Source organism: Camelus bactrianus, chromosome 26, assembly GCF_048773025.1.
Source record: "Camelus bactrianus isolate YW-2024 breed Bactrian camel chromosome 26, ASM4877302v1, whole genome shotgun sequence".
Lineage (NCBI taxonomy): Eukaryota > Metazoa > Chordata > Mammalia > Artiodactyla > Camelidae > Camelus > Camelus bactrianus.
The window spans coordinates 29367807-29393669 of NC_133564.1; the positions used below are offsets into that span (position 1 = coordinate 29367807).

General features: G+C 51.1%; 1 long non-coding RNA gene across 1 annotated transcript; it reads left to right on the forward strand.

Annotated features, from left to right (window-relative positions):
• Positions 1-15890: 15890 nt before the first annotated feature.
• LOC141575120 (uncharacterized) lies at positions 15891-25662 on the forward strand. Its single transcript, XR_012502476.1, has 4 exons — positions 15891-15952; positions 17482-17631; positions 18609-18791; positions 25356-25662. It is a non-coding gene; the product is annotated as an uncharacterized LOC141575120 (long non-coding RNA).
• Positions 25663-25863: the final 201 nt, after the last annotated feature.

Sequence of the window (25863 nt, forward strand, 5' to 3'; positions counted from 1 at the left end):
TCTCTGCACAGCAGTTCCCTGTCCATGAAGATACTTTCACGCAGAGCCCATCTGACTTCCTCCTCCGTGTGCACCCAGCGCCCTCCTGGACCCCAGCTCCCACTTAGCACTCGGGATGATGACTGATCATTTATCTGCCAGCTCCTGTGAGCCCTCAGAGTGCAGGGCTGGAGTGTGCGGTGGGGACCTCGGTCCCTGGTACCCAGGACAGCACGTAGCAAGTGGTTGTTAGAATCAGCAAGACCGCTCCTCACAGCCACTCAGCCGCTCTGCTGAGGCCTCCCTCCAGCTCCCAGAACCTTCTGTCCCGCAGGTGCTGTCCCTGCAGACCCTCAGGCCCAGCCACCCACAGGCTGTCGCCCCATCACAGAAGACCAGCATCTGTTCCAAGGGTTCTCAGAGGTCTGGGAGGGTCTCAGGACCCATTTTTGCCAAACATGCACAGGTGACTCTGACAGGCGCTCACACTCAGAGTGGCCTAGCCTGAGCACCATCAGCAGGATGGGTCCTTTACTCTTCAGCCTCTCCGGATGAGGTTCTGGCAACAGCAGGACCGGACAGCCAGCCCCCTGACGATGGCTGCTGCGTTTTCCTGCCTACATTGATGCTGCAATGGAAGGAACACAGAACTTCCTCCAGATTCCTCCAGGGCCTCAGGGCAACTCCCAGGGGGTCCTCCAGGCCCCCCACAGAGAGGTCACGCTCTCCATCCCTTCCACCCACAGCTGCCCCAATCAAGCCATGCAAGGGAGGGAGAGCGGGTGGGCAGGAGAGGACAGATGCAAGGAAAGGGAAGGGAGAAACTGAGTCCGGGGGAACCAAGAGACACCAACCAAGGGCACACCCACAGGAGGGCCCCAGCTTTCGGCCTCAGAGTCCATCTTAAACCACAAAGGAAGTTCTCTCCAACCTCAGTTCCTCCTGGTGGAAGCTGACAGTCAAGAATGTCATGGGGAAGGAGGGGACAGAAAAAAAAAGAATGTCATGGCTCAGCAGCCTAGCGGACACTTCCTCCCACAGTCGCCTCCCTGGGGCTCTGGAGAAATGATGAAAACAGGCACCTCCTCCTTACTTCCTCAGCCCTCCACTTCCCAAGTTGTCACAAAACAAAATGCTTTCCAGCTGGTCTCCGTGACTGTAAGTGAAACTACTTGCTCACTGCAAGCTGTCTCCAAAATAGACAATGGCAACCAGATACAGCATTTGTGCCTTCAAAGTCCATCCGTCTAGAGCATGCTGGCTCTGCAACCCTGCCCAGCTGGTGTCTGGTCCCAGGTGTGTTGAGTCTATGGCAAAGTGTGGCCTTGGGCTCAGATCCTGGCCCCCTCGCTCACCAGCTGCGTGAGCTGGTGCAAGTGAATTAATCTTTCTGTGCCTCTGTATCCTCATCTGTAAAATGGGAATCATAAATTGTGTTTACATAGGGATGTTTGGAGGATTCTCTGGGTTCCTATTTGTAAAATGCTTAGCACAGTGTCTGACACATAGTACATGCTCTGTGTCAGCCATCATCATCATCACCATCATCATCATTATCACCATCTCCATCATCACCATCACCAACTCCATCATTGTCACCATCAGCACCATCATCAACACCTCCTTCACCATCATCATCACCATCTTCATCACCATCATCATCATCACCCACCATCTGTATCTCTATCATCACCAATTCCATCATTATCACCATTATTACCATCAGCAACATCAGCACCATCTCCATCATCAGCACAATCACCATATCCATCATCAGATCTCCATCATCATCACCATCAGCTCCATCATATCACCATCATCATCGCCATCTCCATCATCACCATCTCCATCATCATCAACATCATCACCATCATCACCATCACTATTACTGCTTATTAAGAACCCTTGTTTCTGGCTTCCTAAAAATTTATTTTTTTCTTCTCTCCTTCCAAATTGAGCCTCCTTACCTCTTCATTTACCAAGATGTCTATTCTCAAAGTCCAAAGCATTTCTCAAAACCAAAATATGATTTTCCTTTCTCAAGCTCTCTCTCCTCCTTCCTACAGGCCAGACTCATTCATTCATGGTGTTTTATGATCTGCAAGACATTGGATTTTCTCTTGCAAAAGCAACAAAATAGCTTTTGTTCACCCGTGAGTTTGTATTAATAACTGCGGCCAGTTAACAAAGCTCTTTTACTTACACTCTGCCATTAATCCTTTGTGGAGGCCGAAACTGGTAAGTGGGTCACCCAGGGCCCTTTCCTTCCCCATTTACAGCTTGGAAATGACTGAGCTGCAGCTGGACTCCTGGCCTATCTGATCCCAAGTTCAGTGTCCTCCAAATCTCACCTGCCTCCAGGGAGACACAGGTGACTACACACCTGAGAACAAACACTGGCCACTGGGAATACATCACTTCCTGGTGAATCTCACCATTTCAGAGGTCTCTGCAACTGCCCATTGGAACAGAGTCCTAACTAAAACAGGGTGATGGAGACGAATTTGGGTCAGTATGGAAAGATGTTTGTGATACACTGTCGATCTTAAAAATAGGTTACAACACATCACGTGCAACAGGATTTCATCTTCACACACTATCCAGAAAGAAAAGAAACTGAGAGGACATCTACATTCGGTGTTGACCATAGTAGAAAGAATACATTTTGTAATTCTTTTGTTTTGTCTGTATTTTCTAAATACACAAAACACACTATTTCATTGGTCATTTAGAAAAATTGAGTCGGGGGGAAGTGGACACAGATGCACAAAAACTTTACTGTCCACGAGAGTGATGTTGGCTTGGAGCTCTCTCCTTAACGAGGAGAAATGGACTCACAGGAGGAGTCTGGCCTCTACTCAGGCTCGCCGCATGAGACCTGGGTGCCCCATGTGACAGCCGCCCCCACGTTTCCAGGAGAGCCTCCATTCTTCCTCAAAGATAGACTGAGACCAGGGATGGGCACCAGCATCCCAGGTGAGAGAAACAACCATCACCTTCGTCACCAGCCCTAACACGGGCAGAGCACTTACACGGCTTCTCATTTAGCCCATACCCCAGACTGGGAGGTAAGTCAGGCATGTGTTATTCTCCCCATGCCACAGATGAGGAAACTGAGGCCCACAGAAGTGAGGGAATTGGCACAAGATCCCACAACGGGAAGGACTAGGTGACTATCCATCAACCCCACATTTCCTGGCACTAAGTTTGCCTCACTCACAGCAGGTTCCACTAGCACATTCACCGGCCCAGGCTATCGTGCCGGGGGTTTGAAAAGCCCTCCCACTCCCCAAAACCTTCTTCTCCTTGCCTGGGGTCTTCCTACCCCAACCTGGTCTCAGAACTTCCTGGCTGGAACCGCTCCCAGCCGGGTGGCTGCAGAAGAGGCCAGGTGAATTTCCTAGCTAGCGCTGCCACACAGCATGCCATAGATGGGGTGGGGGGGTGGCTTATACAACGGGCATCTGCTGTCACACAGTTCTGGAGGCTAGAGTCCAAGACAAGGTATGGGAAGGACTGGTTTCTTCCAAAGCCTCTCCTGAGCTTAGAGATGATTATCTTCTCCCTGTGTCTTCATGTGGTCTTCCCTCTGTTCCTGTGTCCAAATTTCCTCTTCTTATAAAGACACCAGCCACACTGGATGGGGACCCGCCCTCATGGCTTCATTTTAATGACCTCTTTAAAGACCCCGTCTCTAAACAGAGTCACATTCTGAAGTGCCTGGGATTAGGACTTCAACATACGCACCTGGGGGGACGTCATTCCTCCCATAACACCAGGGGAAGTCCCTCTCACCTGGAAGGGTTCCCCGAACCTCTCCTGTGGGCACTCCAGCAGGGACTGATGACCCACTGATGTTAGTAACCCCTCGAGTCCTGAGGGGGATGAACTGCCAAGAGGCAACAGTGGAGAAAACTGGGAGTGACGAGTCCTGGGATAGGACAAAGGGGACACACACAAGGGAACTGGGAGGAAGGGCGCTGAAGACGGCGGGTCCCCCACAGGCCGGTGCGGAAAGAGGAGGCTAGACCAGGGCCTCTGATGGTCCAGGGTCCATGGAGACGGTCATGCCGTCGGTGAGTGAGGCAGAAGTACGCATCATATTTTTGCCTGTAAAGGAGGGTTATAATAGGACAATTGCTTTTCTAGAAAGGAAAACAATTAGAAAGTTCTGGAACTTTGGGCAAGTCCCTTCCTTATCAGTAAGAGGATCAATAGAGTCCATGGTTTCTATCTTCCCTTCCAGCTCGAACATTCTCAGATGCTAAGACAGTGATTCTTTTTCATGATTTCACTGGAGCTGATCAAATGCTATCTGGAACTGACACATAGTAGGTACTCAAATCAATTCAGCTTCCTTCCTCCATCTGCCCCCTCCTCTTCCCACAGCTGTTCTCAGTTCCCAGGTCCTCTTCCTGGGTTAAAGAAGAGAGGGAAGGAAGAGAGGGCAGCAGAGAAAGCCTCAACAGTTTACACCAGAAAAGGCAAATCTAAGTGGAAAAGAGAAACATTCATGTGCACTGACAATGGTAGAGGTGCCTGTCTACTTTCAGAGAACTTTGGCCGGACAGATGGCTCTTAAGGCAGCAGGGAACCCACAGATACAACAGGGAAGTAAACGTGTTACTGACCCCAAGGCCCCAGCGGGCACTTTCCTTTCCCACCCCCTCCAGGTGAAGGCTCTGCTCCAGCAACCTTCACTCAGCCTGCCTGGGCTGGGCAGGGATCATCCCATCTGGTCTTGGCATTCACGAGCCAATTATTCTCTGAGATGAGATTCGGGGCACCCTCACACTTCAGCAGGTAACTTCCCAGTGCCAAGGACCCTGGGGAGGAAAGACACGCCCCATGAGCCGTGAGCCAGACCTTCTGTCCCCAGACCAGGCTGAGCCTCGAAGCTGCGGATGAAGGTCTGGGGGCGGCGATGTCCAGCAGGACCACAAGGAGAAGGCGCTCAGCTGCTGCTGCTGGTCTTGGCGCCGGACAGGGTGAAGAAAGAGATCGACTCCTGGCACCAAGTCCAGAACCTCGCTCCAGGTAAAGCACATCTCTGAGAACTTGATGACAAGTTGTTTTCATCTTCAAAGTATGTTTCCTTACCTCACCTAATTTGAGCCTCGTTACAATCTTCTGAGATACTCAAGGCAATTATAATTTCCATTTTGCCGATGAGGAAATCGAGACACGTGCCCTTCTCACCTCGCTGCGGGGGACTGCTCTCAGCTCCCACGCCCCTGTGATCTTGGGTTTGGAAATGAAAACCAGTAACAGCCCAAAGGTCTGAGTAAATGCAACCCCGCTCCCTGTCTTCAAAGTGTCCGTATCCTGCCCTTAGAAGCCAGCTAAGATGTGACAGAAAAAGCCATGGAGTAAATGTCACTTCGACCCAGACTCCAACGCCACCAGCTACTAGCAGGTGACCTAGGACAAGTCAATGGCCTGCTTAAGCTTCAGTCTCAGCCAGGACTCTGTGGAAGGCGACGTAGTTTCATGGCGAGGGTCTTTGTGTCAACCTGAGATTGGGTCTGAATCACAGCTGCCACTTCTTAGATGTGTGACCTTGGGCAGATCACGTCACCTCTCTGAACTTCAAGCTCCCTGGTTATATAATAACAACAATTCACATCTATCCGCCCATGTCTGCGTCTGGTGATTTTCGTAGATAAGCTCATGTAATCCTCTCCACAACTCTGATGATGCCCTCCCCCTCCTCTGCCCATTTTACAGATGAGGCAATCTTGCCTGAGAGGTGAAGAGACTTGCCGGAGGTTGCACAGCCAGTAAGTGCTGTGGAAGGAATTTCAACCCGGCTCGGAGTGGCTCCCGACCACTGCCCTTCACCTCCACGTGCTGCAAGACTGCCCCACGGACCGCAGAAGCCCTCCTGAGCGGCAGCTGTTATTGCCATGACGATGTGGCAGTGCTACTTAACCTACAAACCACTTGTCCGCCTGGTGCCTGGAATGCCCATGCTGGTGACCTCAGATGGGACAGAAGGGCTACCCCTGGCTGGGTGGTGTCCCCTTGAGCAGGGGAACTGGATCTCATGCATGGCTGTCCCTCCCACCAGGACTAATGCCTGTATCACCATCCCCTCCTTGTCCTGGTCAACCACCACCTTACAGCCGTCTACACCACACCTTCCCTCCATCCTGGTGAAGTCTTAGGCCCCAGTCTCTCTCCCCCACCAAGGGCTGCCATCATCCAGGGTGGCTTCCATTCCTGCTCGGATGCCCCATTTCCCAACCCGGCCCCTCACTTCCTTGACCCCATTGCCACGACCCTTACGTTTACCCCTCCTTAGCTGCTCTCCTTAGACACCGTTCCCAAATCATAAACTCACAACCCATCATTCTTACCACTATCCTTCCCAAAGCCTCTGGATCTTTGACCCCACCAAGATTGTCAGCCCATAAACACAAACACGCTACTTTCTCCTTTATTCCCACATCTTCATTTTGCTCTCTCTCCAGCCCAGATTCCATGAGCCATCACTTCAACATGCTTACCTGGCTAAGCCGACACGCTTCACCTGGATATCCTGGTCTTGTCCAAGGTCCTCGCATCATACACACCTGGCCAAACGCCAAGCCAGAAAACCCAAGTGTCCATAGCTACACTGGGATCACCAAGCCCAGACAGAGGAAATCCTGCAGGATGACAGACTGGCTTCCCCATACTGTCCTTTAGATTAAGTCGAAAATCCTTAACATGGCCTTCAAGGCCTTGGACAATTACCACCTACCTCTCTGGCCACATCTCTTTAACCCATTCAACAGATAACTCCTGACCTACCCCATGTGCTCACAGAGCCCTGGTGGCCCTCCTGCTCACATCCTAGCTTCAGCCACAATAAATGTCTTCCAGTTCCTGAAATACGATCCTTCCTTGCCCTGCCATGTGGTGGGGGAGATGGCGTAAGAGCTGCAAGACTCTTGGGAAGTTTTCCACAGACGCTGGACAGCACAACCTACATTACTCGCCGTCCTCCCAGCCCTCTTCCTTTACGACATCTCGCGAATGACCACGGCCCATACGCTTCCCTAGTTATCACTGTTGTTTCAGGGAAGTTTTCTTATGTATTGGGATTGGAAAGTTATAAATAAATGTCTCAAGAGGAAAAAAATAGTAAAAATGTTTAATTAGATGTTATATGTTCCGAGAAGTAGTGATAACAATGGTACCTACCTCATAAGCCATTACTGCAAGAATTAATTCATATATTGTGTGTATGATTATGAATGTATAAATATAAATATGAATTAATCCATATGGCTATGAATTAAATGAATTAATGTAAGTACTTAAAACACTGCTGGACCCATGGTAAGTCTAAATGAGTATTAGCTATTTTCATCATCATCATCTTTACATGCTGATACCCCAGAAACTGGTGACAGCGGCTGCCTCTGGGAATAAGGACCAGAGTACTTAGGGGACAAGAAAGGTAGCACTTTCCTTTTCTATGCATATTTCTTTGTAACTTTTAAATCACTTGCTTGTATATTATCTATTAAAATAAAATAGTTCTAAATTTTTTTAATTGCAAAAGAATGGTATAACCAGCATGCCCAGAGCCCTGGGTTGGTGACAGTCACTTGGCTCTTGGTCTTCTGCAGTCCAGCTCTGTCAGTGGATCCCAGTTCTCCATCTTCACTACCATGTTGGTGACACCATCTGCTGAGCTATGGTGCTAAGTCACCCCACACACCAAATCATTCATAAAACCTTCACACCAACCGTGGAAGATGGGGAATATCACTGTCTCCATTTTAGAGGTGAGGACATCGAGGACCCCAAAAGACAAGAAACTAACCCAGGATCCTACGGATAGTAAGGAGCCGAGCAAGGATCCAGCCGGGTGTGTCTGCCTCCTGAAGACACACTCAGGACCATCTGTGGTTACGGCCCCGAACTCCCCTGCCTGCATCCGACTCCCACCCGCCCAATCTGTGCACAGCCTGGCCCCGCCCCTCCAGAGGTCAAGTTTCTACAGAAAACAGGCTGTGTCATCTTTCTTTATATTTCCAATGCCTTTCCCTCCCTCCCCCCACCCACCCAAAATAATAATAATAATAATAATAATAATAATAATAGCTTTCCCAGCCCTGGGCAGGAACAAGTTCAGTATTTGCTGAATTGAATTAAATTAAACTTGTCAAAAACAGTCCCCTTCCAGGCCACACTGTCTTCATCATCATTATCATCATCACAGGCAGCTATTTCATGAGGTGTCTACGTGGTGCTAAGTCCTAGAGAAGATACACAGATCTCTAGGTCCTAGCAGATCTAGAAAGAGCTTCCGGATGATACTTCAGGGAAGGGAGCAAGGGCAGGAATTTACTGAGCACCCGGGAAATGTTCTCAGGGCTGCTGTTTCTCCTTCCCCATCCCACACACCCATATCCAAGCCCATGAAATACCGTTGGTTCAGATAAGGTGCTTCAGCCATAAATCTATCATGATGGGGCAAGAGGTTCTATTAAGCAATTACAGAGGTGCCGTTGCACAACAGCTATCAACCTCAAGAGGAAAGGAGCTTCTACCCGCCTACCTCCTGCGTCTCCGGGCTCTCGCTGAGATACCTGCCGGATGCCTATCGGCACCCGAGCTCGCAGGGCCAGCGGGCTGCCTTTCAGGTCTAACCTCTCCAAGGCCTTGCGACCCGGGGCTGGGCCCGGGGGCCAGACAAGGCGCTCCCGCACAGAACTGGGACCAGGCGCCCTCCTCAGATGGAAGGGAGATGCTGTGCCCTTCCTGCCAAAAGAGGACATTCTCCCTCACCACCTGGATCCTTGGAAGAAAGGGCCCACCTTGCCCCGTAAACCAGGCATCTAGTCCTTCCAGGCAGCCCAGGAACAGGAGCATCTGCCCCTAGAGCTTCCCCAGAGAAAGGGATAGACTTCCAAGTATTTCAGGGAACAAAGGAGGAGTCATCACCGCGGGAACCAGCCTGTTCAGATCGCCATCAAATTTACCAAACACCTGCTGTCCATTCTCTCATTAGCTGTTATTTCCCAACAGCAGGTCGAGGTCAGCAGAACCAGTGTTAGACTCTTATTTTTCAGGTGAGTCACAATGAGATGAAGTGAATTGTCCGAGAGCACACAATGAGCTAAAGATACATACTAGGTCGGTCCGCCTGAAATTGCTGATAAAGATGGGGCACCCCAGGTCCTCTCCCTCTCAATTCTGAGGGCAAAGGGAGGTCTTGACCCGGCTAAGCCCCAGGGGAGACAGAGCCAGTCTGACCACAACAGGGCCACACACAGATGGCAAAGCCACAGGGTCCCAACGTGGACTGGGGGGAGGGGGGTCCTGCCTTAGCCCATCTTTGTATGTTCCACTCTTCTTCATGCGCAGGACCAAAGGGGCATCTGGTCAACCTCAGCAAACCCTCAAATGATCACAGAACAAGGAGCTGAGTGCAGGGTGCACCACCACATGCCATCCTGGCTCAGGCTGTTCTCGTCCAGATGTGGAGAAAGCATCTCTTCTCGTGACTTCGGGCGTCACCTCTGTCCTCCAGGCTGAGGCCCCACGTGGCCCTCTCTGCCCTTGCCCCGGGCTCCAGGCTCCCTCTCTAAAGCCAGAAGGACATTTGCATGCGGCTGTAATCTACACGCCTAGAAGGAGAGGGATTCTGGTGCTCTTCTGGGTCCCGCCTTCCCTCTTTCTCTCTCTCCACCTCTAAACCCTCTCCACCCCTCTGCATTTCCAACCCCCAGAAGTCACAGCAGTCGTTTTCTCAGCGTTAGATTTCATTGCATTCTACCGAAGTTTCAAGGTGACTTATGGAAAGAGCCTCGCTGTTCACTTCACGGGCAAAAGGCAGGAAGGCCAGCCCATCTCCTACAAGGAGTCCCTCCTTCCCTCGCCTGTGGCCCTGCCTCTTGAATTGAGCTCTGAGAGATTGGATGGTGTCTCTTTTCCTCACCACCCTGCACACAGGCCAGTGCCCAGCATGCAGTACGGGCTCAGAAACTCGCCCCGCACCAGGCACTTGACTTACAGTTCTTAGCACCAGTTTATTTCTAGGGGTCTCCAACTACAGAGAAAAAAAAAAAAAAGGCAGAAACAAACAGAAGGGGCAGCGTGTTTAGGGACTAGCTTCACTCTGTCTGGCTTCTTTCCATTTTTAAACCTGTCTGACTCCATCCATCTACCCAGCCTTACTCCCTGACAGGTCCTGACAAACACACTCTGAACTCTGGACACACAGATCTTGGCCAGAGCAGTGTAATTCAGGAAGCAGTGCCCAGCCCTGCCTGCCCTGCAGAGTAGGCAACTAGGATGATTTCAAGGGGTGAGAATCACAAGTCCCTGCCTCAAAAATGCACTGCCTCTCTTCTCACCAGTGCTAGAAACTCTACTGACAGGGAACAAAGCCCAGCCCTGTATAACCATAGCCAGGGATGAGGCTACAAAATAAAACACATCTGCTGGAGCTAAATATTGGCTTAAATTCATACTAGGGTGTAAATGACTGCCAGCAGATCCCTTCCTGAGAGCTAACTGATGAGGATACCTGAAGAAAGGGGTGAAATCTCCTGACAGCGGAAGAGAAGGAGCAACCAGAATCAAGGCTCTTAAGGGGCTTGTCCCAGTAGGGAAAGTACTGGACTGGGGGTCAGGAACACGAATTCTGGTCCCAGCTCTGCTGACTTTAGGAATGTTGTTCTACCTCTTTGAGCCTCTATTCACAAACCTATAAAATGGGGTAATTAAACTAGCCATTCTCTAGGTCCTTTCAAGATTTGGCAAACTGTCATTCAATTATTTCAGCCTGGCTCCCTGCCTATTCATCTCTATGTTCTTACCCTAGCACTGTTCTTAACAGAGCAACTGCTTGGCATGAACGTGCCTGAAAACCCCCATTGTTCAGACCATGAGTCAAACAATGCCTCCCAAATCAGTTCAGAAACCAAGGTCATCACAACCTTCAAGGACATAAAGAGAAACAGAAGACTGAGCCCAATATGCCTACAATCCTTCGGACTAGCAGGAGCTAAGGCTCAATGAGACATAAAAGAAAACTCTGGGATGGCGCATGTGAAATTACCAAAATCCCTCCAGTCTGCAGAGTGATTTGCTTTAACCATCCCTTTTCCTATCCAGTATCTACTTTGATCCTCTCTAAATTCGTGTAAAGTAGACAGGACAAGACAGTTGTCCCCATTTTTCAGATTTAGAAACTGAGTCTCTGGCTGAGGCATCGCAGCAAGGAAGTGGCCACCAGGACTCGAGCTCAGATGCGAGTGATTTCTCTCCTTCCGTCCCCTCCACCACCACCCCACGGTGACCTCAAGATCCAAAAGCGAGCTCGGAAAAGGCAGAGGGAGATGAACCCGGGAGAGAAACCTAAGTAATCTGAGGCCATGGCTGCCAAAGACTCCCCCTTAGCAGGAGCCAGAAACCATCCCACCAGCTCCTGCTTTTAGCTGCTGCCTCCCTGCAGCTGCGGGGCTGGGATGGCTCCCCGTGTGCACACCCCCGTCAGCAAGGTGGTGGGAGCCTGTAGTCTGCTTTCCCATGAGCTCCGCCCAGCCAGGGCCAAGTTCACTCTGGGATAATTGCAAAGCAGGAGACTGCTGCTCCTGACTAATCAAGCAAGTAGGACAGAGGTAAGAACAAACCCAACCAGGAAAGGAGGTGGGGGAGAGAGACAGAAAGAAAGAAAGAAAAATAAAGAAAGAGAAAGAAAGAAAGCCGCTTTAATAATAGGGTAATTGCCCTGTTTAGGATTACAATCTGCCAGTATTTCACTAAACTTTATGACACATGATGACAAGTTAATAGGCCAGATACCTCACCGTGCGTGTTACGCAGAAGCCCCGGCCTCCGGCACAGGGAATTCACCCCCACAGCCAAAAAAAAGAAAAGAAAAATCCAGCCAGGTGTGGGGGAGGGGGCAATAAGGTGGGGAAACTGGTTATTTCTGTTGTCAAAATGGCCCCAACAATAAATCACCATTAATAATACTGTCATCTATCAAAGAAGAGCTCTGGTGGCCAAGGCCTTTGAAGTGGCGGCACCTGTAATTTCCCACCTATAAAAGGTACCTTTGTGTATCTGTCACGCTGGAAGCTGACAGGACCGAGACGCCGAGGAGTTCATAACTTCCCCACGCCCCACCCGGCAGCTGCCCCCCGGAGCTCCCCACCCAGCAGGGCCTGCGGGCCAGGCTGTCTCCACTCACTCAGCCACAGTGGCCAGGCCTCCGGCTGACAGCAGAACCAGGAGGCAATGGGGAGGGAGTGCAGGGAGAGGGCGTGTGTCCCGGCAGATCCAGGGGCTTCCAGCCTCCTGGGTGACTGAGGAGTGACACCTGCCAGCGTCCCCTCAGCACTAACCCCTAGGAAGGCAGGCCTGGGTGGGCCCGAGGGTGAGACAGTATCTCCAACAGATGGACCCCATCATCACAGACACCAGGGCACCTCCCCAGGGCACCTCCCCAAGCAGGACTAGATAAGACTCCCATGGGGGGGGGGGTCATGGAGTCCCCCTCATTAACAGGTGCCCCAGAGGAGATTTTCAAACACACAGAAGTCTGTAGTGGCTGCACCAATTTATATTCCCACCAACAGTGTATTAGGGTTCCCTTTGCTCCACATCTTCATCAACGTTTGTTACTTATAATCTTTTTGACAGTAGCAGTCACTGTGGAAAACAGTATGGAGGTTCTACAAAAAGCTAAAAATAGAGCTACCATATATGATCCAGCTTTTCCACTCCTGGGTATGTATCCAAAGAAAATGAAAACACAAATTCAAAAATATACATGCACCCCAGTGTTCAGAGCAGCATTATTTACAATAGGCAAGATATGGAAGCAACCTAAGTGTCCATTAACAGACAAATGGATGAAGAAGATGTGGTATCTATATACAATGAAATATTACTCAGCCATGAAAAAGAGTGAAATTCTGCCATTTGCAACAATGTGGATGGACCTGGAGGGTGTTATGCTTAGTGAAATAAGTCAGAGAGAGAAAAATAAATACTGTATTTTATCCCTTATATGGGGAATCTTAAAAAATAAAACAAATGTATGAACATAGCAGAACAGAAATGGACTCACAGATGCAGAGAGAAAACTAGTGGTTACCTGTGGGGAGGGGGTAGGGGAAGGGCAAGATAGGAGTAGGGGATTAAGAAGTACAAATTAGCATGTATGAAATAAATAAGCTACAAGGATGTAATGTATGGGACAGGGATCTAGTCAATATTTTGTAATAACTCTAAATGGAGTTTAATCTATAAAAATATCGAATCACCATGTTGTACACCTGAAACTAATATACTATTGGAAATCAATGATGCTTCCATTAAAAAAAAAAAAAAACCCACACACACAAAGTCTGAGAAGCAGTGCTGGTCCCCGGCCCCAGCCCCTCTGCCAGACCAGGAACGTGGGCGCCGGGAAGGGGCAGTCGTGGCTGCGTTCAGGCCTCAGGAGGCTAGAACCAAGGCAGTCAGCTCTGGCGGCCGTAACCACATACCACAGGCAGTGCGGCTTCAACAGCTCAAATGTACTTCCTCACATTTCCGCAGGCGAGACGTCTAGGATCCTAGGACGAGCAGGATCATCTCTGAGGCCTCTTTCCTTGGCTTGTGGATGGCCGCCTTCCTCCTGTGTCTTCACAGAGTCCTCCCACTGTGCCCACCTGTGTCCAAAATGCCCCCTCTTGTGAGGGCCGGCTCTAATGACCTTACTTTAACTTCATGACCTCTTTAAAGACCTCCATCTCCAAATACAGTCACATTCTGAGGGAGTGGGGCTTAGGACTCCAATACACAAATTTGGGGAGACAAATTCAGCCCATAACAGAACCCTAAAGCTCACCACAGGGTTGAGTCCCCCAGAAGGAACAAAAGCCTGGAAAGCCACCAGATCCACCCACAACATCTGAAACTGGGGTAAGTCTGCATTAATTGACCCCAGCCCCGTCACATCCCATGTCGCTGATTTGCAGCTAGCCTTCAACAGACCCCGAATGTCTGCATCCTGTCCAAAGGAGCAGCGGGGTCCTGCTTGGTTCTTCCTCCCAGAGTGAGATCCTTTTCAATGTGACCTGGACCAAGATCCCAGGGGCTCTCTAAAAGGGGACATTTACTGAGCACAGACTATGTCCCCAGCACGGCTCCCAAAACTGATATGGTTTCATCTGTACCATGTCCTACGAGGTAAGTACATCAGGAAACCAAGGTCATTTGCCCAAGGTCAACATTTGGCGAGGGCCCAGCCTGGCCTGGACCCCAAGTTTCTGTGACCCCTGATGCCCCGTCTCCATCCCCTTCGCTTCTCTGCATCCTCTTTACACACGGAGATGCTCAATGGTCAACATTTGAGCAGCATCACCTCAGCCTCTGAGAGCCTGCCGACCTGCTAGGAGTTAAGGGCTTGCCTTTAACATTTTATAGAGGATTTAAAGCTACTTTTATCTGTGGAGCACTTTTCCAAAATCGTGGCCATCTATGTTTATGTGTTTTATATAAGCACATACACGGTTTATCGACAGCAATGCCTATGTGCCTCTGTTTTGTGAACCGGCTCAGGCTGGAGGGCGTGGGAACCTGCGCCAGACCCCGGAGTCTCCGTGACGATGGCGTTCCTGCATTAGGTCCTTCCTGTCCCTCTTGTTTTCCTGGTGACTAAGTGAAGGGGTTAAGCTGTTTCTACCACCTCTTCTGAGTCTTAGGAAAGAGAATGGTGGGTTTTGCCAGAACAGTCCCCTGGCCCTTCCTAGAGAGCTCAAGTCTCACCCCTAAACCCGCCAGCACCGTGAGGCAAAGACAGGGCCATTGAGGGCTTCTGCACATCCACACAAGATGTTCCTGAAGCCCACTCCCCGCAAGACGAGTCTGTCTGTCCAGGGAGGGGGCGCCCTCCCCGTCCAGTGGATTCTGAGATCTTCCGCCTTCATTGCATTTTCTCCTCCAGCATCGAATTTCTCACGGGTGTCAGTCATACAGCCCCCGAGGTGTCCACAAAATCCAGAGGCACGGCCTCCATGAATGCCAGACAGGGGTCAGGAGGGACTTACTAAAGCCAAGGAGCCCTTTCTTGATGTTGCAAAGCCCTCCCGACACTTCCTGAGGTCCTGATGCTCTGCTCTGGACCAGGAGCCAGAAGATCGGTACCACGGTCTGGCTTCCTGATGAGCCTGAGCTATGTGTGGAGCAAACTCTTCCTCCTCCTGGGCCTCCATCTCTTCTGGAAAATGAGGGGTTTGAGTTCAAGGGTTCTGTCTCCCTCACCCACATCCACCCACCTGTGAAGGTATCCACAAAGCATTTGACAACCACACACACACACACACACACACACAGGCCATTCCTGGACCCCTCACCCTCGCCTCCTGTTCCCAGGCTCTGCCTTCTCTCCCCCTCCACAAACAAGCACATCTCCAGAAGCAGCTCCCAGGAATGGAGAGGCCCGGCAGTGGCTCCAGAGAGGACAGCTTCTTGGCAGAGACGGCAGTGGGTGGAGTAGAGCACATTTTTTCCTTTGAGGCCCAGAGGGCTGTCAACCCTCTTCAGCTGCCCTGGGGCCTGACAGCCACAGAGATTTACGACCTGGACAGCTCTGATCCAGGCCTCTGATAAACATGAGGAACAGCTCAACTCTAAGCCCCGGAGAAGGAGGTTTATGGAGGGGAATTCAGCCTCCCAGAGAAAGACAGATCCCAGGAGGGGGTGCCTGGGGCAGGTCTGGCCTTAGAGGCCTCTCATCAGGCAGAGCTTCCGGCTGGGGTTAGCCTTTGCTGTCTGGGGAGAGGGCACAGGAGCGGGGACCTCCAGCCACAAGAGGCACTGTTCCGAGAGATGTGAAGCTCCCATCAAAAGTTACCCTGGGGAGGGGCCGCCCGCTGGCCCAGGCATCTGAATTTCCTTACACGGACTCACCTGTTCTTCCAAACACACTCCCCACGGTTCTCTAAACACAGACAGACCAGAGACAGAGAGCCGGGTAAGACCCAAGCAGAGAAAGGCACATTTCGCCCCCGCAGGCCCACGGGTTCCCATTCTTGTTGATACTGTTGCTTTCAGCAATGTTGGGAGGTCAATTGCCGGGTTAGATTTCATCCCCGCCTCCTTTCGGAAAGGACAGACAGCAGGACAACCTCCAAGTGGCCACAGAACCCCCCGGCTCTTCCCCTCACCCTCCACTTGGCCCCTCGGGAGGCCAAGGGATCACAAAGAACACCGTGGAACATATCCAGCTTTGCCGCCTGGAAAGACATCCCAGAAGCAGAGCTACCTCCGAGGAGAGGGAGGAGCCCAACTGTTTCATCCCGACCCTCCTCTTGGACTGGTTGCCTCAAGGTTTAAATCCTGGCCACTTGCATAAAACTGCTCCCCTGGGGTCAGCGGGCTCAGCCCTGGGGACGCCACAGAAGGGCCTTCACAAAGCGGGCCAGACAGGCGGGGTCTCTGCCCTCTGGGGTTTGCCAGGTAACACGGACACCAGGAGACACACATCTTAAGAGACACCCCCGGAAACTGGCAGCCGTTGGTTGGGCCGGCGAGCGCGTCTGCAGCCGTGCAGGCAGGAATAGATACATGTGCATCCAGCACCAAATTGGGTCTAATGACCCTGGCCCGTCTCACAGGGTCAGCTTGAGAAATAGCTGATGTCAGACCCTGAGCCGGAGCAGCTGTTCTCCATTTGCACTCAACAAGAGGAAAGGGCCTTGAATTACAGCACGAGGGATTAAGGTTAAACATTAAGAACAGCTTCCTGGCAAGGAGGGTTGTGAAACACGGGAATGCGTTACCCAGGGACGACCGCGGACATGCCTTCTTCAATGAGGCTTTAAAGGAGAAGGAGGTTGGGAATCTGCCCCGGTCATCTGGTCCATCCTCCTGAAGGCAAGGGCTTGGATTCCACACCCACCAAGCAAGGCCCCTCTGGACACAGGATGACCTCTGCGGCTCCTTACCATCAGAAATGTGATTCTGAAATACTCCCCACACCCTACACAGTAGAAGGAGCATCCAGAGCTATCTCAGGACTACCCTCCGGGGCCGACTTTCAAGCCTTTGTTATCAGCAGTCAGTATTCACAACAAGGGAGGAAACAGGCCGATTTCCAAATGCTCTGGAGACCAAGACAGAAAGTGATCAACCAGCACCAAGAGGAAGCCCTGCAGCCCCAGCAACAGAGAAATCCTAAGTTCATAACCTTTTATTGCCAGGGGGAACCATCCACCCATTTTACAGATGGGGATACTGAGGCCCAAGGAGACACAGGCAGTTACTTTGAATCAGAGCTGGGACTGGAAAACCCTGGTGAGGAGCCTGGCTTTACCCCCAACCAGCTGTGTGACCTCCAGCCAGTCACTTAACTCCTCTGGCCCTCAGCAGCCTTATCTGAAAGATGGGAATCTTATAAACATTAAACCTAATACATGGGGCCCCATCATCCGTTCTAGAATGCGATAGACCTAAAGTGATGGCTCTTGCTATCATTCTCAGTTTGCAAATCTTTCTTTTTAGTCTGGCTGCCCTGAACGAAGACCTCTAACTTGGAAGAGATTCTTCTAAACTTCCAGATGAAAGGAAAAATAAAATGTTTGGTCCCTAAGACCAAAGAAGGTATATAACTGGCCTTCGATATCTTCCCATCCAAGTCCACTCATTTCACAGGTGAGGAGACGGAGGGTGCCCACAGGAGGGGACGCTGAAGGCAAGCTCGTGCCCCTCAGTGCCGTGGGCAGCCAGCCCGCTCCATGGCCCTGGGGATGGTTTTCAATTCATTCACTTGAAATCCCAGGTCATTCCTTAGTGGTCACCCCTTCCACTGCCTCCAGGTTTCTTATCCTGGGGATGGTACCCACAGGGTCCCGCAAACCCACGGATTAACTCAATGACCCCAACATCGGGGGTTGCTGGCACCAGAGTGGGCAGGGGTATGTCCAATGGCTTGGCCTCCCCAGCCCCGCCCTCCACAGCCCTCCTGCCTCTTCCCTTCTCCAGCCCTCCCCTGCACACTCTCCATCCGGCTCAGCCCCATGGCCACCTCTAAGGTCAATCCCCACCCAAGACACACAGACATTTAGTGAGCCCTTCTTATTTGCAAAAAAATTTCTACGTGAGCAAATAGTATCTGATTTGATTCCCCACCCCCACCCCTGACTTCATGCAATATAGTTCTCATTACCCGCCTTTCAAGATAAGGAAACCAAGCGTCAGAGAGCTTGACCATGCTGTCCTGGTCACACAAGGAGCAAAAGTGGCAGGTCTGGGGATTAAACCCCAGTCTCTGAGTTCTGAAGCCAGCCCTCCTTTCTGGGGCAGCTGCTCCAGCCCAGCCCTGGGACGCCACACCAAGCCCTCTTTCTGAAAGCTTCCCACATCGCTTGCCAGTTCTGATGCCACAGTCTTTATCTTGTCCCCAGGCCTGAGTTCTCTTCTCGGTAAAATCTCCTGGGATTGGCAGAGCCCCCTCCCTAGTCCCCAGGTCCCTGAGATCCATGATGAAGAACAGACATCCCTCAGTCACCTGCCTACCCTGGCTTTCAAGCATCCAGATCCTCTGTCATTATGAGCCTCCTGCTTTGAGGGAGGGTCTGTCCCCTCTCTGTCACCTGGATGACCACCCTGTCTGTCTCCACATCCTTCAGGTTATAAGAAATGCCTGGGGAAAGGGACTCCTCGAAGGACCTGCTGTCAGACTTTGCCCCCCAGCCATTCGTGGACCAAGATACTGCAACCAGGCCTCCTGGAACATCCCAGAGAGGACCACAGCAGCAGAGCAGGCAAGAGAACAGACTCTGGAATCAGACTGTGCAGCTGGAAACTCTTGGGTGAGCTCTTTATCTATGTCTCAGGTTTTCCATCTATAAAATGGAAATAGGGAGAGGGGACAACTCAGTCATAGAGCCCATGCTCAGCAAGCACAAGGTCCTGGGTTCAATCCCCAGTCCCTCCATTAAAAAATCAAATAAAATTCAAAAATCATTTAAAAATACATAAAGAAACCTAATTACATCCCCCCTCAAAAAAATGGAAATAGGAGGAACTACTGCATAGTACTCATTCATGACACTAGTTCATATTTGTAAGCAATTAGAACAGAGCCTGGCACATGGTTAGTACAACATCCATGGAATTAAATGACAGTAAATGCCTGTCCCCTCCAGTTTTAAAAATCACAGACCAGGAAACCAGTCCCAGGCCTGGGGAATCTCAAGGTTGGAAGGCGCCATCTCCCTCCCAACACAAGAGCCCTTACAACCGCAGCACCAAGGATGAGCAGCAGGCTCTGGAATACCTCTAAGGATGGGGAGTTCACTACCTTTCAGTCGCCTATCCCAGTGTTAGACTGTTTTAACTCAGTTTTTTGGTTTGGTTTGGTTTGGTTTTGACTCTGAACTAAAAGTAGCCTGCCTGGCCCATCCACCTCCTGGCCTGTGACCTGAGCCTGCTCCCTCCCACATGACAGCCCAGCATCCCCTCTCACCCCCGCTCTGGCCGCCCGCAGCTGTGCACCATGATTTACGCGCGGTTTCCATGCTGGCAGGTAATGCAAAGCCGCTTGGCACATCCTTGCCTGCTCCCGGCACCTTTCCTCCCTCAAGCCCCCAGGCCAGCATTCCAGCACGCACACCCCACCCATGCTGACAGCTCCCCCAGGCAGCTCGGCCAAGCTAGGCGTGTCCAGGGCCAGCAGATGGTGCCCAGGGACAAAGCAGGGAGTGTGGGCTCGGAGAAGAGCCTCCAAGCCCACGTCCAAAGACAGGGAATGGAGAGGCTTTTCCAGAATCTGCCTTAACACAAGCCAAACAAACAGGTGGGGGCAGCTGGGAGGCACTAGCAGATCTCCTGCCCTCTTTAAGGTCCTGTGCTTTGGGGTTAAGCATTGCCCTCTTCCTCTTGACCTTTGTTCAATGTCAAAACCTATGAGAAGAGTATTACATAAAGCCTGTGATCCTTTGGTGTCTCCCAAAGACAGTCAGTCAGTAAATGACAGCATTCGAGTTAACCCCAGTTCTAACTATACGCCTGTTCCCTCTGCCACACAAGCTCTTAGGACACAAACACGCTTTTATCTCCTAATCGGCAAAGTTTCTTAGCTGCCAAAAAGGCTTGGAATCAACAGTCAGGTGGGAGTCAAATAGGATGTAGGAGCTGACAGTCAGAGAAGGCTCCCTTCACCATCAAGCAGGCACACACAGCCACTCACTTGACCCTTCACAATGGGATGTTCTTTCCACCCTGGCCACCGTCCCCAGACTCTCTAATCAAAATCAAAGCCCAGTTCAAATTCCACCTCCTTTGAAGAGCTCCCCTCCCATAACACTCCCACCCCACCGCCGACACACACACACACACACACACACACACACACACACCCTTTCTCCTTTCTCTCTTGTTCCACCATAGGTGCTCACAGCTTGGCTCTCAAGATTGTGCAGTTGTTTTCTGTGTTTGAAGTGTGACACAAAGGCTCTGCAGCCAGACAGCCGTGGGTCTTAGCTTCTATTGCAGAAAAGTGTGTTACAGCTCAGTGTTACAGCTCAATTGTGACAGCAACCTGGATCCAGGAGAGAGACCAAGCAGCACTCAGAGATTTGGAGAACTCAGGTTTATTACGCCAGCAGACCCAGAAGAGTTAACACTCCAAGCTCTAAACCCCGTCTGTAGGTTTACACACACTTTTATAGGCTACCAGTTTACATCTTGCAACATCATATGCAAATAATGTGTGACAAAAGTTAACTAATTAGGAACAAGCTTTGTAGAAATGGACCAATCAGGAGAGAGAGAAATGACCAATCAGGAGTGAGGGAAATGGACCAATCAGCAGCGAGAGAAATAACCAATCAGGAATGAGCTCCATGCAAATGAAGTGCTACAAATGGACCAATCAGCAGTTAGTTCAGGGAACCAATAGAATTTCAGGGGTAAGTTCTACTTTCCTAGAAGCAAGCCCTTTCAGAGGCAAAAAAGTGGGATAGAGCTGCTGGGCCAGGGAAACGGATGGTGCTGGCAGGAGAGTAGTGGCCCTGCCTGGGGGTCTTGCCAGTCTTTTTTATGAGGCTTCCCACCTCACTATCTCCCCCTTCCTAGCTTTGTGGCCCTGGATAAGTTGCTTAACGTCTCTGGGCCTCATTCTCCTTACTATTGAAGGGGGATAATGACAAGACAGACAGCAGAGTTACAAGAGCTAAATGTAAAAGACGTGTCTGCCACAGAGCAAAAGCCCAATCAGTGGGACCTAGGAATACAGTTTGCTTTTTCTAGCATAGGGTAGCTTCTGGAGTTTTGGACATATTCTTTTTGGAACCCCCCCAAAGGGTCCAGCACAGGGCTGGGCACAATCAAATCATCCGTGGGCTGATACAGATGAGCGCCAGCTCAGCCACCAGCCAGTGATAAGCGCTCACCCCTCTGGCCTCCGTTCTCTGATCTCTCCTGACCCAGAGCACAGAGCGGGTGACAAACTACACTCTCAACAGCACAGATGGTCCTCAACTTAACGACGGTTCAATTTAGGATTTTTCAACTTCACGAGGGTGTGAAGGCAATACGCGTTCAAGTAGAAATCGTACTTCAAAATTTGAATTTTGAGCTTTTCGCAGGCTAGCGATCCTGGGTACGATGCTCTCGTGATGCTGGGCAGGGCACCCCGCCACAGCTCCCCGCCAGCCCCGCCATCTCAAGGGGAAAACACAAATGTGATCACTGCCATTCTGCACCCAGACAGCCAGGCTGTTTTCCACTTTCAGGACAGTAGTCAGTCAATTAAAGGAGCGATTTGACACTTGATGATAAAATAAGCTTGGCGTCAGATGTTTTTGCCCAACTGCAGGCTAACGGAAGGGTTCTGGGCACTTTGAAGGTATGTCAGACTCACACATGAAGCTTGGTAGGTCAAATGTATTCAGTGCATTTTCAACTTAGGATATTTTCAACTCACGATGGGTTTATGGGGATGTAACTGCATCATGAGCCAAGGAAGACCTCTATCTGTGAAGGGGAGTGGCTAAGTACCTCAGGAGTTATTTGGACCTGGGTCTGAACCCTGGCTCCACCATGAGCAAGTGGCGCATCCTCCCGGAGCCTTCACTTCCTCATCAATAAAGTGAGGGTGACAAGACCGACTTCACAGCACTGTTACAGGAACGGCATCACGTATGCACATCCCGGCACATGACGAGCCTGCGATAAACGCATCGGTGGTGGAGGTTCCTACTACTATTATTGTTATTATCAATCCCCAGAGTGAAGGGCGAAGGAGGGACACAGAATTCAAGTCACAGCTGCTGTGACAGTAATGACTCAGGATAATTGCTTCTGACAGAGCCGGTAGTAAAAATTTGAAAAATCGCGAATTTTACGTGAACTCCAGGACCTCTTTTGTCTCCAATACTCAGTGTCAGTGGATTGAGCCTCACACCTTTCCCAGAACCCCTCCTGCCAGGTACAGAAAGAAGCTAGACAAACGCTGTCCTCTGCTGTGTGTTGATTCAAAGACACTCAGGGCCATCTGGGCTTTACTCTGGCTTGTCTGGTCAAGGCCACATAGCCAGGGTGGCACCTGCAAGGCCTGGTCCCCACTGGGGCTGAAATCACAGGCTCCCTGCCCCTGGGGACAGCCCTGCCTGCCCAAGGTCCATCTCCAAAGAGCAGAACTGCCCGGCAGGAGCCAGGTCGGAGTTCCTTGGCCGACACCGGCAGCCAGAGCATCCTGTCCCACAGCCACGAGGCCCAGGTCATCGCTATGACCCTCTGGGAGGGCCCAGATGGAGGAGGAGGGAGAGGAAGAGTCTCTCGCAGCCCAAGAGAGGAGTCAGGCATGAAACCCTTCTCCCAGCAATGACACTCCCAACTCCCGGAAGCCAAACTGAGCGCATCCCACCCACCCCACCCCACCCCCAGGCCTCCTCTGAGGCCACTGCAACCAACTGGAGCATGGCCACCTGCCAACCCGCAAGTGTCCCCTCTAGGTTGGGGACCCAGCAGCGGACCTTCCTGCCAGGGTTTGCTGACAAACACCTGTCATAGGCGTGAGTGCTCATGACAGCCCCAAGTGAGTGGCACTAAGGGTAACATCTGCCTTAAAGACGTACCTTTCAGAGGTCAAGGGTGCCTGTTTCAGCAGCCCGAGGGGAAGGTGGAGGTGGGGGCGCTGGCCACCTTGCAGTCCAAGCAGGGGCTCCATTACCGGCACGAACGCGCTCCTCAGCCATCCGCGGACTTGAGGTAACTCTGGGCTCTTCTGCCCGTCACGCAGGAGCAGAGGAGGAGACAGAGGAAGGCACGTGTGTCTTAAGCAGGCCCTGCTTACTTCTGTTGGGAGCGTGCGCTCCCCCTGTGCTTGCGGGAGATAGGCGGGTAGGGGCTCGTGGATGCCAAAACCGCAGCTCCTTCCCTCGCCTGAGAGAACTAAGGGCCGAATCACGCCGTGAGGCCGAGTCCACCATCTTCTTCGTTCGGCTCCCAGGACTTGTTTCCTCGAGCCGCTTCACTCAGGAAACCTTCCGCCCTCGGGCCCTCCCTGTTCAATTTCCAGCCCTTTGCGTCCTCCCTGCAGCATCCTCCGCTCCCACCCCCAAGGAGCCCACCCAGCTCCGCCTCGGGAATTGGAGATCACGCATCCCTTTGGAAGAACAGGAGAAATTCAAAGCAAAGTTTTCCCCCAAAAGTAGGAACCATTACCCACGGGCAAGAAGGTAAGCAAGAAAGAAAGGTCTGCTTTGTGCCAGACAATGAGCTAGATGTTGGAGTTAAAAGACACAGCAATCCCTCAAAAAGGAACTAAAATAGAGTTGGGTGGATAAGGTGTGTGTTTAGCGATTCCCTGGGCAAAGGGAAAAAGTGAAAGATGCCAAAACAGACATGCAGGTAAAGAAAGAGTCGTGGGAGCAAAAAGAAAAGAGAGTCCGTAGCCCATGGGGAGAATGAGGGAGGGCTTCTCGGAGTGGGTGGCGTTTGAATCTTGAAGGATATGAAGATTTGGATGCGAGGGAACAGCACATTTCCCGTGGAGAGAAAGAGCAGAAAATGCAAGGACTCAGAGGGAAAGTGTGACAAAGTGTTCCCGATGACAGCACGCCCTGGATGGGCCAGGCGTTGACGTAAAAGTTGAGAGGAATTTATACAAAGACAACTGCTCCATTTCAAGAAAATGGAACAGGTGTCCCAGGGAAAAAAAAAATCCTGACGCTGATTTTTAAGGGGTCTGTGCACGTGATACATGGTGGGTGGTGTTATTATTGTAAAAGATGTCAGGAATAAACCACAGGCCTCTCGGCAGATGCCACAGCCAGATGGGAAGACTGGCAGTGTTCTGACCTCACTTGCTCCCGGTGTCCCAGGATCCCCCCACCCCCACCCCCGCAAGGGGCCCAGACACCAAGTGCTTCCATCAGCAAAACAGACAACAGAGAAACTGCAACACAGCAAAGCCCGGAGTGTAAATACCACCCTTGGTGTCCCACCAGGGCAGGTTTATTACCCCACATCTTCTAGTTCCCATCTTCCCCCAGCCCTGCAACTCACCTTAAGAGGCCATCTTCCAGCTGGGGAAAACTGAGACCCCAGGCACAGAGCTTAGCTCAAAGCAGAAACCAGGAATGGTGATACGGTGACAGGTAGTGCTTATTCTCCAAGCTTGGTGCTAGATTCGTGCTAAGACAATTAGTTCACGCAGTCCTCACCTTGTTATAATCTCCAGTCTGTGGAAGAGAAAACTCAGAGAAATTGAGGGAACTGCCCAAAGTCACACAGCCACTTAAGGGGTGAGAATAGACACTCAAACCCATCCATTTGGAGTCCAGGGTGGTTTTTAACTGCTATGCCTGGGGTCAAACCAGGTTCAGGATTGTGGCTGGGAGGGACAGAGCCCGCAGGGAAGGGTGCAGGAGTGGATGGAGAGCCCCAGCCTCTTCAGAGAGCATCTCCCTTCCTTGCAGAAGAGAGAAGTTCCCCAGGGCTGGCAGGGAGGAAGGCCCCTGGGGTTTAACCCTGTATTGGTCCCAAGACAGATTCCTGCATGGGGAGAGCAGTGAGAGAAGAGAAATCAGAACCGTAAAACTTCCCCTGCCACCTAAGGCAGGTAACGGGGAGGAAACAAGGCAGGCAGCCGCGTACCCCTCGATCCGTATTTCATAGGAAAGATGATAACAGTTGGACTTGTCACTCCCAAAAACCAGAAACTCAAAGCAATTTGAGATGAACTTTCAGAATGATGAAAGAAACGGCTGGGTTCGTGTTATACACCAAATAAATCACACCAAAATGATAGTTGTAATTCCCCAAAGTACACAGAGAATTGATTTTACTATGACACTTATCATGATGTACGGGTCCACCCCTGCCAGGGCCCATCTTAAGTGGCTCTTCCTTAACCCCTGTCCTCCCAGGTCCCGCTCATCTGAGCCCCGACGTGCAAAGCTGCCCTGTCCCTGGGTCCTGCTTACATGGGTCACCAGCAGCTTCCAAAGCCCCAGGGACAGCAGAAGCCTGCACTCAACCAAGCTCCTCTCTGAAATAAGGACCAGCCTCACTGGCTGCGTTTGTGTCTGAGTCTGAGTGAAGGGAGAAAAGAGCGGTATGTTCACAGGATACCTGCTTAATCTTTTAATCTTCCCAATTCCCTGTGCGATGGGTGTCATGACTCACTCCCCTTTACCAGATGGATTAATTGAGGCCCAAAGAGGCCAGCTTACCCAGAGATTTGAATAAAGGTCTTAGTGACTACAAATTGCATTCTCTTCCAACACATCCCCTTGGCAAATGCGCTGCTAAGATGCTTCCCCCAACCCTGGGCCAGAATTTCATTCATTCATTCATTCATTCATTCAAGGGTCGAAAAGTACTTCCTGAGCATCTGTAGATGCCAGGCACCGGTCTGGGGACCGAGTTGAGAAT